The sequence below is a fragment of the Trichechus manatus genome, unplaced genomic scaffold (genome assembly GCF_000243295.1).
Source record: "Trichechus manatus latirostris isolate Lorelei unplaced genomic scaffold, TriManLat1.0 scaffold00137, whole genome shotgun sequence".
Lineage (NCBI taxonomy): Eukaryota > Metazoa > Chordata > Mammalia > Sirenia > Trichechidae > Trichechus > Trichechus manatus.
The window spans coordinates 1,590,089-1,605,836 of NW_004444073.1; the positions used below are offsets into that span (position 1 = coordinate 1,590,089).

Consider the following 15,748-nt stretch of genomic DNA (forward strand, 5'->3'; position numbering starts at 1 on the left):
ACAATTCAAGTTAGTCTCTCATACAAAAATTTATACATACATTGTTATGTGACCCTGATTGCTCTCCCTATACTGTGACAGCACACTCCTCCTTTCCTCCCCTGATTTCCCATGTCCATTCAATCAGCTCCTGACCCTCTCTGCCTTCTCATATAGGTGACATTTTATTAAGCAATCTTCTCGATTTGTAGGCATCTCAAAATATTCTTTTGATCCCTCTATATTCCTAGAATTCCTGAGCACTCCATAAGAAATTCAATTCCTGGAATATATAAGAAAGATTACATATTTGGTACAGGGAATTAATATTTTCCAGATAAAAGAAAATAGTTTCTTTGATTATGTAGAACACTTGCTGAGTACATGAGCCTGAAACCCAAAATTCTAGATGCTATTTCTAGTCAGAAGTTTTAATGAAACTATTTATCTATTGGTAACAATTTCTACATTCTTATAATGAAAAGTGCAACTAGCTGCATCTATAATATTAATACCCCCCACTATTTACTTTTCATGAGCAGGTCATGAGCAAAACAACATTTGGGTACATAAATTCCATTTTTAGAATTCTCAAAAATATTTATGACTAAATATTGGTAACAATTACTTTTCCAAAGGAAAATAACCCCTCTTTATTGACCATGAAATTATTTTAGGGTTGAACTCAGATCTAATGTCCATTTCCCGTCTGCTATTTCAAAATATAATAAAATAGTCAAGGCAGAGGGCATAAATGATGCAGTATGTATTTATTTCAGTGCTCTGGGTAAAGATAGCAGATTGAACACAAGCATTTACTTCCCTCCCTTGAGAGACCTCACTAAAATGACAGTAAATGAATTTGTCCACAGCAGAAACAGAACTGGAAGAGGCAAAAAAAAAAACAGTTACCGTCAAGTCACTTCCAACTCATGGTGACCCCATGTGTGCAGAGTAGAACTGCATGCCACAGGGCTTTCAATGGCTGTGACATTTTGGAAGTAGATCACCAGAACTTTCTTTGAAGGCACCTCTGAGTGCATTCAAACTGCCAACCTTTTGGTTAGTAGCTGAGTGTTTAACCATTTCACTCCCACCCCAGGGACTCCTATAAGGAAAGCCAACAGCCACAAAATGTTGGAAACTAGAAAACAGATGGACAAGTGGCAACTGACTGGGCAAACCCAAAGAAAGCATCACCCTAAGCTGGCAGGAGAGAATGCCAAGAAGCAACCCAATTTACAGTGTAGAATCCTCAAAGTCTTGGGAATTGGTTGCATATAGAACTTCTGGAAAATGATGCTAAAAAGAGAAGTATAAGTTGAAAAATTGCTTAAGAGGCATTAGATTCACAGATGGATTTCCCAACTCTACAGAAGTGAGCAAATGCCCTACCCTTACTCTGGTATAAGACTAGAGGCTTGTTCTCTGGATACACTAAAATCAAGGGCCACTGGGAGATACCCAGCCATAAATGAAAACAGAAGTACCCTAATAAACACATACATGCAGAATGCTGAAGACCACTTCCTTCCAGTCCCAGAGCACTGACAGCTCAGACTATACTCCCGTGCCTGATGACTAGAAGACCCTTCCCTGGGAATCTGAACAACCCAAGAAGAGAGCCTCAAAGATACTGACAGCAGGGGTTCCCAAGAAAGGTCCAGCCAGCCCGCTCTGCAGTGAGGACCATAGTCAACAAGCCATACCCAGGGACCCAGTTTCCAATCAGCTTTTTAGTTTCCAATCAGTTTTCCATTTTTAAATATAAGCCAACAACCCAGGATAATTAGACATCTAAGGAAAACCTCTAACATGAGAGATAATACAGAAACAAAGAGAAAAACACAACTTAGGGAAACAGACTATGAACTAAGAGGGGGAAAAATTTTTAAAACTTGAGTTAATATCCTAGCTATAAAAATAACTAAAATTAATTTCCTCAAAAAGATAAGATATTACATTCATGAAACAAGAAAATTATGCTAAAATTAAAGGAACATTCAGAGAACTTAAAAAAAAAGCTCTTGGAAATTATACATATGACAGAAGATGATTATCATAAAAAGGCTGAAAGATAAAGTTAAGGAAATCATCCAGAAAATAGAGCAAGACATAGAGATGGAAAATAAGACCCAAACCAAAGAAAATTAAAAGACCAGTTTAGGTGACCCGATATCCACATAATAGGACTTCAGAAAAAGAAGAAGATAAAAGGAAATCATCAGTGAAATTATTTTAAAACATCTCTCAGAACTGAACAACATGAGTTTCCAGGTTGAAAGAGTCCATCAGATGTCCAACACCATGAGTGAAAATAGACCCCACACTGAGCCTGTCATAACATTTCAGAACACCTGGAACAAGATGCTACTGCAGGTAGTCCCCGACTTACGACGTATTCCAGTTATATCAAACCGCACTTACAACAGTCCTCATCATTATTAATATGTAGTACATACACAATGTTGAATTGCATAATTTGCTGATGTTATCATTCTCAGATGTTCAGTTGCAGATGTTCAGTTTTATGATTTACTGTTCAAAGCACTGCTGTATTTATAAAAATACTGATAATAAAAGGCAGTAATAATGAAAACTAAAAAAGAGGTATTCGACTTACGTCATAACCGACTTACGATGGAGTCATCAGAATGAAACTCCATCATAAATTGGGGACTACCTGCATAGGCTTCCACACAAAAGATCAAAACTCATACTGGCTTTGACCCTAACAACACTGGGAGGCTAGTAGCCAGTGGATCAATTCCCTCCAACTTTTGAGAGAAAGTGATTTTAATCTAGAATTCTATAACCATCTATGCTGGTTATCTACTGTTGTGTAACAAAGCACTACAAACTTTAAGTTCTTAAAACAACAATTTTTATTATATCTCATAATTTTGGGGGTCAGGAGTTTGGGCGGGGCCTGCCTGACCAATTCTTCTGGCCCACGTGGCTTTGACTGTGATTAAACCCATTGCTATCAAGTTGATTCTGACTTATGGCAACCTCATATGTATCAGAGTAGAACTGCACTTCATAGAGTTTTCGACGGCTATAATCTTAAGGAAGCAGATAGCCAGGACTTTCGTCCTTCATACTGCTGGGTGGATTCAAACTGCCAACCTTTCAGTTAGTAGTCGAGCTCAAACTGTTTGTGCCACCCAGAGACCTGTGGTTACTGGATGGTCTTCACCTGGCCTCTGGGCTGGTCTGGAGGGTCCAAGATGGCTTTGCTGACATGAGTGGTATCTTGACAGGGCACTAGAAGGCTGGGTTCAGCTGGGTCCCTCTTCCTGTCTGTGTAGGGTCTTTTCACGTAGTGCCTCCAGGAGGGTAGCCAGACTTCCTACACAGTGGCTCAGGTCTCCAAGAGACCAAAGTTGCTGGGTATCGTAAAGACTAGGCCCAGAACTGACATAATCTCACTTCCTCATGCTCTTTTGGTCAATGAAGTAACAGACTTGTCCAGAGTCAAGGGAAAGCATGCCAAAAAACATGTGGCCATCTTTAATCTGCCACACCGGTTAAGGAGACAAACTCTGATGGTCCTGGAAGTTCATTTCCTCCTCACTGTGGGTACCTTAGTGTCTTAGTTATCTAGTGCTTCTATAACAAAAATACCACAAGTGAATGGTTTTAACAAAGAGAAGCTTATTCTCCCACAGTCCAGGATGCTAAAAGTCCGAATTCAGGGTGTCAGCTCCAAGGGAAAGCTTTCTCTCTCTCTGTCAGCTCTGGAAGAAGGTCCTTGTCACCTATCTTCCTCTGGTCTAGGGGCTTCTCTGTGAAGAGACCCTGGGTCCAAAGGACGCACTCTGTTCCTGACACTATTTTCTTAGTGATGTTAGGTCCTCATATCTCTCTGCTCACCTTTCTCTTTTGTATCTCAAAAGAGAGTTGACTTAAGATACAACCTAATTGTGATTGAGTCCTGCCTCATTAACATAACTGCTGCTAATCCCACCTCATTAACATCATAGAGGTAGGATTTACAACACAAAGGAAAATCACATCAGAACACAAAATGGTTGACAATCACACAATACTGGGAATCATGGCCTAGCCAAGTTGACACACATTTTTGAAGGACACAATTCAATCCATAGCACTTAGCAAGAAGCTGACTCAGAAGGACAAATACTATATGACCCCACTTACATGAAACTTGGAGAATAGGCAAACTCATAGAAACAAATATTTGCTAGTGGTTACCAGGGGCTGGAAAGAAGGGGAAATTGGGATTTAATAGTTAAGGAGTACTGAGTTTTTGTTTAGGGAGATGAAAATCATCTGGAAGTGAATAATAGTGATGGTTGCACAACATGGTTAATGTAATGTCATTAAATTATACACTTAAAATGGTTAAAATAGCAAAAATTTTTTTATATTCATTTTGCCACAGTCATTTTTTTTAAAAAAAGAAGCTGACTCATCATGTTTGAGGCTGCCTCTTTTTAACAAAACAACTGCATATACCAGAAATCTATTATGATTGCATATCGACTTAGAAACACCACAGCCCCCTCCTCCCATAAATATGTACAGTGTTAGGGAGGAGGGCTCCTTTCCTGGAGGTGTCCAGTCCAGCTACGTCTGGCCTACACCTCCTTTCTATGGGATAATGAAAGTTCAGGGACCATGCGAACTCTGCTACTTCTCTGCTTGAAAGTTTTTCCCCAACAAATCCTATTAACCCTATGAATTACTTAATATGGCCCTTCTAGCCATTCATGGTCTTGTGACTCTCACAAAGTGATTGGGTAGAACTATGCAAATAAGGTGCTTGTGGTCCACCAAGGGGATTGGACAGCTTGCTAACAATGTAAATAAGGTATATGGAACCCTAACTAGGGGATTGGTCAGTTTTGCGATCCCACTAGGCTTAAAATGACCCAATCTCAGAAGTAGAGGGGGACCTCACTACCACCAAGAAGGAGAGCCAGGAACGGAACGTGTCATTTGGACACAGGGTCTCTGCACTGAGAGCCTACTAGACCCAGAGGACAGAGAGAGCTGTAACACCGGAGATGGCACGACATGACGAAAAGACCCAACAAGCGCAGCAGAGCCCAGCAGCAGAGAAATGGCAGCAGCAGAACCAGGAGACCCGTGCAAGAAAGTATGGTGGGCTTCCCAACCCATGGGGCGAGACAGCTGAGACACTTTGGCCAGGAGGCTTGCTGGCAGAGTGAGATGCTTCCCTGCACTTGTTGTTGGAGCTAAAAAAATAAATAAATAAATAAATAAAATAAAAAGCTGTAACACTTGCCTGAGCAGGGCACACACTTGCCTGAGCTGGGCAGAGGCCAGGCCTACAGCCGACGGCCAAGGGCTAAGGAACCAAAGGGGCTGAGAGAGGCCTGCCTGCAGGCACGGCTGAGAAGGTGTCCTGACCAAAGAACTGTATCCTGAATTGTTCCTGATCCTGAATTGTAACCTGTTACTTCCCTAATAAACTCCACAATAGTAAATATAGTCTGTGAGCTCTGTGCGGCCACTGCAATGAATAATTGAACCCAGCAAAGAAGTAGAGAGTGCCGTGGGAGGGATGGCTAGTCTCAGAATTGGTAAAAAGGTTGGATCTCCACCTCAGCTTTGGGCTGACGACGATGATGATGATGATGATGATTCTCCCCCCTTCTGAAGTTAGAGCAGGTCTGATGTCACCATGACATTTTTTATACCCTATTTTACATTTACACTTATGGTAGAGGTTGTGTTTCTAGGCCTACCTTGCACCTCACCAGCAATCAAGTCAAAGAATAAAAACATTTCAGACACACAAATGCTATAAAAAAAAGTTACCTCCTAGATACCCTTTCTAAAAAATACAGAAATATATTGGAAAATACGTTGTTTTGTGAGGTACCATCGAGTCAGTCCGACTCATAGAGACCCTATGTACAACAGAACGAAACACTGCCTGGTCCTGTGCCATCCTCACAATCGTTGCTATGCTTGAGCCCATTGTTGCAGCCCCTGTGTCAATCCATCTCATTGAGGATCTTCCTCCCTTTCACTGACTCTCTATGTTACCAAGTATGATGTCCTTCTCCAGGGATTGGTCCCTCCTGATAACATGCCCAAAGCACATGAGACAAAGTCTTGCCATCCTTCTAAGAAGCATTCTGGCTGTACTTCTTCCAAGACAGATTTGTTCATTCTTCTGGCAGTCCCTGGTATACTCTTCGCCAGCACCGTAATTCAAAGGCATCAATTCTTCTTCGGTCTTCTTTACTCATTGTCCAGCTTTCGCATATATATGAGGCGATTGAAAATATCATGGCTTGGGTCAGGCGCAACTTAGTCCTCAAAGTGACATCTTTGCTTTTTAACACTTTAAAGAAGTCTTTTACAGCAGATTTGCCTAATGCAATACGTCATTTGATTTCTTGATTGCTGCTTCCATGGGTGTTGATTGTGGATCAAAGTAAAATGAAATCCTTGACAACTTCAATATTTTCTCCATTTACCATGATGTAGCTTACTGGTCCAGTTGTGAGGATTTTTGCTTTCTTTAATGTTGAAGTGTAATCCATACCGAAGGCTGTGGTCTTTGACCTTCATCAGTAAGTGCTTCAAGTCCTCTTCACTTTCAGCAAGCAAGGTGTGTCATCTACATATCGCGGGTTGTTAATGAGTCTTTCTCCAATCCTGATGCCCCATTCTTCTTCATATAGTCCAACTTCTTGGATTGTTTGCTCAGCATACATGTTGGATAAATATGGTGAAACAATACAATCTTGATGAACACCTTTTCTGATTTTAAACCAGACAGTATCCCCTCGTTCTGGTCAAACAACTGCCTCTTGGTTTATTTACAGGTTTCTCATGAGCTCAATTAAGTGTTCTAGAGTTCCCATTCTTCACAGTGTTATCCATAATTTGTTATGATTCACATAGTTGAATGCCTTTGGAAAATTTGCCCCACCAAAAACAATAAAAATTTAGTCTTCTAAGAAGTAGAGATCCAACCCAGGAAGAGGTAAAGGGAATCCCCAGGATTATGGAGAAGGGAGCTCCTAGGATATCAGGTTAAGAGGGCAGCAAGTCCAGACTGAAGCAGGTCAGGAGGATCCAGGAGAGAATTCCACCAGAGAAAATTAATAGACTATCTTATCTACTGGAGTGTATTGAAAGGAATCAAACAAATATACAAGATTTGAGGGTGCATTTATGATAAATACCTAAAAAATTAAGCAAAAAAACACAAGGCAGCTATTAACTCCAGGTAAATAAAAAAGTTGTGAAGGAAATAAAAAATAATCCTAAATCAGTTCTGAATAGCTAAATCCTCTTCTATAGTGGGAAGTTAATAGATAATGCCAAAAACTGAAAATCAAGAAGTAGCCTCAAATATGTTGCTTAGAGACAAGGAGGAAAATAACAGAAGACTAAAGTTGAAATTAGTTGCTTCTGGGAAGGAGGAAATGAGGGAGGGGTGAGATTGTGTTTTTCATAATAAACCTTATAGACCAAATAGTTAAACTCTCTGGTTCTATAAGGCTCACCACCTTAAATCTTTGTTCAAATCTCACCTTTTCAGTGAGGCCTACCCTGGCCACTCTATTCCTAATCCCTCTTGTCTCCTTTTTTTCATAGCACTTATCACTTTCTACATACTCTATAAATGGATTATTTATGATTATTCATTGTTTTAAGTCTCTTTTCCTGCTAGAATGTCAACAACACAGAAGCAGAGGTTTTTGTCTTTTTCATTCACTGTAACCCAAGTGCCTAGAACAGTGCCTGGATCATAGTAGGTGGCTCAATAAACATCTCTTGAGTAAATGAATTTGATTTTTCCAACTATATGAATGTGTAACTTTAATTACAAATAAAATAAGTCATTCAGTTCAAAATTCTACCACAAAGCAAAAATTCCATATTTAAAATATCACTCAGACATCTTAGTCTTCTATTAAGAAATGTTATCACTAGGAAATTCTAGAAAGATGGCAAGGTAAATAGAGCATAGTTCCAACCCTCCCCCAAAATACAACAAGGAAAGAGTGTTCTGCTTTGAGGGACTCTACCTGCCTTCCCATGCACCCCACCTGCCTTGCCATGCACGCGGTAGCTCTGGCCTCTCAAACTGTAACCAAGTACAGGTTCTTGTCCTGTCTTATCAGCCGATCGAAATAAGACAGACGCCACACCACCAGTTGCAAGGGAAACAGAAAGTGGCAATTTATTGTCTGCACAGACAAGTAGCAAAGCGGGGCCTAGCGTTCGAAAGACCATGTGCTCCCGCACGCAAGAACAGGGTGCTTTTATGTCCTGGAGTCCCCAGAGGGTAGGGACTGGCGCCTGAAATCTGAAACCCCAATGCCTCCCATGCCCATATGTAGAGATCCGGGTGCTGAGTCATGTTGCAAAGGAAGAGACCTTTCACTTTGAAGATGGGCTCAAGCATCACGATGTGCTGGAAAACATCTACTTCTCTGGGGATACACAGGTCTGGGGTCACGTGGAGGACACAGCGCTTCAGGTCCTGCGCATGCGCCAAGGTCCTGATTTGTGCATGTTCGGGATTTCCGTGCCAAATTCAAACCGCGGTTAAGGCCGCAGCGTGGTCCGGTGGGGCCAAACCCCGGTTAGAAACTGCAGTTTGGCAGGCTGCGAGCTGGGAGTCAGGGCGACCTCAGCGCAGCAGGGGAAGTCTCGGTGGAGGTTTCAATACGAACAGGACAAACTTTCTTGGGGCTCAACTAGGGTTAGTCTGACCCCACTTTCAGTAGGCGCTGAGGACTGTTGACTGAGGCTGCTGTGTGCTGGGAAGCAGGAGCTTTGAGGGGAGGCTGCACTCACAGTCAACAGTCTACCTGGGGATCTCTGATAGAAATGAGGCAGACCTCCATGGGGATCGGACCAGACTGTGACACCTCTTCTCCCACCTCGTATTTGTTGGTTGCCAGGTTGCTGCAAACTGCTACAAAAGGCCCCCACAGTGGAGTCTGCTCCCCTAGTTAGCACTCTACCTGCCTCCCTGTGCACCCCATAGCTCAGGCCTCTGAAACCAACAGGACACACCTCTCTGATGATCAGTTTAGGTCTGTCTGCTCCTGCTTCCAGTCAGCACCGAGAACTGCTGAGGCTGCTGTGTGCTAGGAAGCAGGCATCTTGAGTGGAGGCTACACCCACAGCCAATATACTACCGGGCAGGCTCTGATAGCAACAAGGCAGACCTCCCTGGGAGTCTGTTTGGAGTGTGACAACCCCTCCCCCAACCAATAACTGTCTGCTGCTGGACTGATACAAACTCCTGTAGAAAGTTCCCTACAGTGGAGTCAGGAGGCAAGTCACCGAAGTGGAGTCTGCTCCTTAAACCACCACAGGGCCACTGGGGCTCTGAAACCAACAGGAAAGATCTCTCAGACGTCTTCTAGGGAGTGCCAGCCCCTCCTCCTCTTGAAACAGACGAAAGTTGGCCTGTGGTTCCCCTGAATGCCAGCTCAGATATAAGCAGCTACTACAGAGCAGGGAAAGAAGCCTCAGGCAAAAACAGAGGGCAACACCCAACCTCGAAGGAAGCTCACTGGGTGCAGGTTTTCCAACTAAAAACATGGTTGCAGAAACAAAGGGAAGGAAGTAACAACTAGAGAGAGAGGATTGTGCCCCCTAGTGGACAGATTGGTTAGTATACAATATCTCACCTGAGTGGTGGTGCCCACTGGTGGACAGAAGGACCAGAGTTATTCTGTGGTGTTTTGGGGAGAGATTGAAAGTTGAAAACTGAGACCTGGAACTTTTAAATCCTAATTAAACCAGAGAGGGAGAAGGAGCTATCACAAAGACAGAGATGAAACAGCAAGCAAAGGCCAAAGGCTCTGCCTGCCTAAGAGTTTTTTGCAGAAAGTAGTGTGCACAAAAACATCCAATATTAGGGAACACCGAGAAAGTTAACACCCTCAAAAATTTCAATAAAAGGATAGTGAGAATAGCAGCACAACTGGAAGAATGTAATCGAAGTCACTGAATTGTACATGTAGAAATTTTTGAAATGGTGTAACTTTGGCTGTGTATATTTTCATCAAAAAAGATAAAAGGTCCTCCAAGGTCGAGAAGGGAGAGTGTTGACATGTTGTGGGTTTGTTAACCAATGTCATAAAACAATATGTGTACTGACTGTTTAATGAGAAACTATTTGTTCTGTAAACCTTCACCTAAAGTACAATAAAAAAATTTTAAAAAAAATTTCAGTGCCCCAACAAGAAATCATAACACACACAAAGAAAAGAGAAACATCCAAATGAGTATGGCAAAGGGAGTGAAAGGGCATCCAGGAATGACCGGATATTGAAAAAAGATGTAAGAATATAATACAACAACATTAAACGTAATGAAAGAAGTGAGGATCTAAAAAAAAAGATATTGCACCTGAAAGGGAAAATAACTGAAATGAGAAACACAATAGAAGGACTTACCAACAGACTTAATCAGGCAGAAGAAAGAAGCAATGAATTAGAGGATAAGGTAGTTAAAATTACAGATGCTGAACAGCAACAGGAATGGAGGCTCAAGAAGGCTGAGCACAGTTGGATGGAATTATGGGACAACAACAAGAGACCTAATATATGCACGCATCATGGGAATTCCAGAAGGAGATGAGAGAGCGAAAGAGACAGAAGGAATATTTGAAGAAATAACGACAGAAAATTTCCCCAATCTAACAAGGTCATGAATCTACAAATCCAAGACACTCGAAGAACCCCAAGCAGGATAAATCCAAAGAGATCTATACCAAGACACATTATAGTTAGGCTCTCCAAAAGTAAAGATGAAGAAAGAATCCTGAAAGCAGTGAGAAAGAAACAAACAGTCATACACAAAGGATCCCAAATAAGATTAAGTGCCAGTATGTCTTCAGAAACATTGGAGGCTAGAAAGCAATGGACTGATAGATTTAAAGTGCTGAAAGAACAACAAAAAAAAAAACTGTCAACCAAGAATACTATACCCAGTGAAACCATCCTTCAAGAATGAGGGTGAAATTAAAGCATTCCCAGACAAACAGAAGCTAAGAGAGTTCAGATCCAACAGACCAGCCCTACAAAAAATACTAATGGGAGTTCTGTAGTGAAAGGAAAGACACTAGAAAGTAATTCAAAGCCGTACATAAAAAGAAAGATCCCTAATAAAGGAAAATGCATGGACAAGTATAAGGGCTACTATTATGGATTGAATTGTGTCCCCAAAAAATGTGTGTCAACTTGGTTAGGCCATGATTCCCAGTATTGTGTGACTGTCCACCATTTTGTCATCTGATGTGATTTTCCTGTGTTGTAGATCCTACCTCTGTGATGTTAATGAGGCAGGATTAGAGGCAGGACTTGATCTAAAAGATTAGGTTGTGTCTTAAATTAATTTCTTTTGAGATATAACGTTAGAAAATCAATCAACGTAACACACCACATCAATAGAACAAAGGAAAGGAAACACATGATCGTCTCTATGGATGCAGAAAAAGCATTTGATAAAACCCAGAACCTTTTCTTGATAAAAACCCTAAAGAATATTGGAATAGAGGGGAAATTCCTCAAAATCATTCAGGGCATATATGAAAAGCCAACAGTTGACATTGTACTTAATGGAGAAAGACTGAGAGCTTTCTCCTTGAAATTGAGAACAAGACAACAGCTTGTTCATCAGCTCTCACCACTTCTATTCAATATTGTATTAGAAGTTGTAGCCAGAGCAATAAGACAAGAAAAAGAAATAAAAGGTATCTAGATTGGAAAAAAAAGAAGTTAAATTATCTCTATTCGTGGATGATATGATCCCATCTATAGACAATCCCAGAATTCACAAGAAAACTTCTAGAGCTAATAGAGGAATTTAGCAAAGTTGCAGGGTACAAGGTCAACAAACAAAAATCAGTTGGGTTTCTATATACTAGCAGTGAGAAATCTGAAAGGGAAATTAGAGGAACGATTCCATTTATAATAGCATCTAAGGGAATAAAATACCTAGGAATAAATCTAATCAAGGATGTGAAGGATTTATACAATGAAAACTATAAAACATTGCTGAAAGAGATTAAAAAAGACTTAAATAAATAGCACAATGTTCCACATTTGACTTTAAAGCATAATATTATTAAGATGTCAGTACTACCCAAAGCAATCTAAAGATTCAATGCAATTATGATTAAAATTCCAGCAGCCTTCTTCATATAAATAGAAAAAACAATCTTCAACTTTATGTGGAATGACAAGAGGCCCCAAATAGCTAAAGCAATGTTGAAAGAGAAGAAAAATGTAGGAAGACTCATACTTCCTGGTTTTAAAATGTACTGTACATCTACAGTGATCAAACAGCCTGGTACCGGTATAACAATAGACACATAGACCAATAGAATAGAATTGAGAGTCCAGAAATAAACCCACATATCTATGATTAACTGATTTTTTACAATGGTACTAAATCCATTTGATGGGGAAAGAAGAGTCTCTTCAATAAATGGTGCTGAGAAAATTGGATTTCCACATGCAGAAAAATGAAATAGGATCCATGCCTCCCACCACACACAAAAACAAATTCAAAATGGATTAAGGACCTAAATGTGCAAAGTAAAACAATAAATTTTTTAGAAGAAAAAGCAGGGGCGATGCTGTGAGGTTTTACAAAAAATAGCATAGTGCACTTACAAAAATACCTGTAACCAAATGCATGGTTATTCTTATAAAAACAAATGTAAAAGGTGTACGTTATATGTGTAAAAATACGGTATCTAACATAATAACAAAAGCACAAACAGCAAAAGACAAAATAAATAAATGAGGCCTCATAAAAATTAAAAACTTTTGTTCATCAAGAGACTTTACAAAAAAGAATGAAAAGACAAGCTACTGACTGGGAGACTATCTTCGGAAACCATATATTTGACAAGAATCTAATAACAAAAATATATATATAACTTTGACAACAACAAAAAGACAAATAACTCAATCATAAAATAAGCAAAAGACTTGAATAGACATTTCACCAAGGAGGACATTAAAATGTCACCAAACACATGAAAAGATGCTCAGCGTCATTGGCCATCAAAAAAAAAACAAAAAACCAAACCCATTGCCATTGAGTTGATTCCTACTCATAACAAACATATAGGACAAAGTAGAACTGCCCCATAGGATTTCCAAGGAGTGCCTGGTGGATTTAAACTACTGACCTTTTGGTTAGCAGCTGTAGCACTTAACCACTATGCCATCAGGGTTTCCATTAGCCATTAGTGAGATGCAAATCAAAGTCACAAAGAGATACTATGTCAATCCTACTAGGATGACTAAGATTTAAAAAATTGAAAATAACAAATGTTAGTGAGGATGTGGGGAAATTGGAACCCTTACCCATTGCTGCTGGGAAAAAAAGTGGTACAGTCACTGTGGAAAGCAGTATGGTGATTCCTCAAAAAACTAAAAATAGAACTACCATATGTCCCAGCAATTCCACTCCTAAGTATATACCCAAAAGACTTGAATGCAGAGACTCAGAGACTTGTACACCAATGTTCATTGCAGCACTATTCACAATCGCCAAAAGATGGAAACAACCTAAATGTGTATCAACAGATGAATGAATAAACAAAATGTGATACATACATACAATGGAATACTACTCAGCCAGTAGGAGAAATAAAATCTTGATACATGCTACAATATGTATGGAGCTGGAAGACATAATGCTGGGTGAAATAAGTCAAACACAAAAGAACAAATATTGTAGGACTTCACTTACATAAAAAGACAAGAAAAGGTAAATGTATAGAAAACTAAGTTTATTAGTGGTTACCAGGGGTAAGAAGGATGGGGAAAGGGGGGGTTAATGGTGATGGAAATATCACCTTGATTAAGGGTAGGGTTGCACAGCCGGTTGTTGTAATTGCTGTCAATAAGTTGTACACTTGTAAAAAGTTGAATTGGCAAAAGTTATGTGATAGACATATTTACAACAATGACAAAAAAGAAAAAGAGTAACTGCTGAAGCTGCTTATGTACAGTCAAAATCCTCGTGGGATTTGGTTTCTTGGTTTGGAGGTTTAGGGTCATGGTTTCATGGGACATCCCAGTTAATTGGCCTAATAATGTGTTTAGTGCCTCTGATCTACCTCCTAGTTTGTTGCATAGTGTCTGGGGTCTTAAAAGCTTATAAGCAGCCATCCAAGGCACACAATTGGTCTCTATTCACCTGGAACAACAGAGGAAGAAGGAGAGTCAGGAACAGAAGGAGGATATGGAATGTGTGACTAATTGTGTCCGTGAACAACTGCCTACTTTACCATGAGGAAAGAAGAACTGGATGGTGCCTGGCTACTGTTACTGAACATTTGGATTAAAGATTCTATAGAAGAATCCTGCTCAAAAGGGGGAAAATGTAGAACAGAATTGTAAATTTTCATGGACTCCAGACTTCCTGGAGCCATGAAGGTTGGATGAACCCCTGAAACTATTGCCCTGAGATAATGTTTAAACTTTATACCAAAAATAAGGTTTTTATTTTATTTTTATAAATGATTTTAAGTCTTCTTAAAACCAAACAATAGCTCAACTAATAAAAATGTCTGCCTTGAGCATTATGCTCTTTTAAGAACTATCTATATGGGATCAAACTGACACCAGAAACTTGAAAGATTAGATAGGAACCTTAGGGGGCAGTGAATTTATGTTAATGGGGTAGGAACAACTCAGAAAAGGAGGATGAGAATGGTTGCACAACTTGAAGAATGTAATCAATGTCACAAATTGTACATGAGAAACTGTTCAATTGGCGTATGTTTTGCTCTGTATATTCTTAACAACAATAACAAAATAAGTTTTTTAAAAAAGAAATGTTATCACTAGTTTTCTCGTACTTTGAGAAGAATACTATTTTATTTTTGATGCATTCTGAATACCCAAACATGATTCATGCTTACCTTTCAGAAGCACTGGGTCAGTTGCAAGCACTGTAATACAATGAATGAGACTTATATAGCACAATGAATGAGACTTATATAACACTTAAAAATAAATGGTGATTGTGTATAAGGCTGTCAGATATGAAGTTATAATGAAGAGAAGATACAGTACATTCAAGGGGTAATTGAATATTTCTGAGTTTAATTATATTCATTAGTTTATCCCTGGCTTTGTTTTAGGAAGCCCATAGAAGTATGGAAAATATAACATTACATTATGTTTAAATTAAATTAAAAAGATTGGCAAAAGAAGATAGAAAAGCAAAGATAAGACACAGGGGAGCCAAGAAATGACTAAAAATATATATAATTATAACTCGATACTGGGCCACAAATTTGTTTCTAAGCTCTGTGTCCATTAGTGTTAGATTCAGTAGCAAGTAACTGAGAGACCCAATGTAAGGGTGGTTTAAATACGGTAATACATGAGATTTGTTCTTGTTCATATGAAAGTTCAGAGATGTGCTGTCTAGGACAGGTATGGTAGTTCCACTCTGCTCAGTTCTCAGAGATTCAGGCTCCTTCCAGCTCAACCCTCTGCCTTCTCCATGTGGACCTTATCCCCATATTCCAAGATAGCAGCATTCATATCTTCCTGCACAGTAGACTGGAGGAAGGAATGAAGAAGAAGCAAAGGTCAACTGCTAGTTGTTTGCTAAGAAATGTTTTAGAAATTTCCACTAAACACTCTACTTACATCCCGTTGACCAGAATTTAGTGACATGGCCACTGCTAGCTTCAAGGGAAGCTGGGAAATGCAGTTATCATTCTGGGCAGATATGTGTCCTGCTAAAGATGTTGTTA

The 15,748-nt window shown here is 39.8% G+C and overlaps 1 protein-coding gene across 2 annotated transcripts in view; it reads left to right on the plus strand.

Annotated features, from left to right (window-relative positions):
• AOAH (acyloxyacyl hydrolase) overlaps nucleotides 1-15,748 on the plus strand; it is a 240,538-nt gene that overhangs the window by 159,834 nt on the left and 64,956 nt on the right. The gene's annotated exons all lie outside the window — the stretch shown is intronic.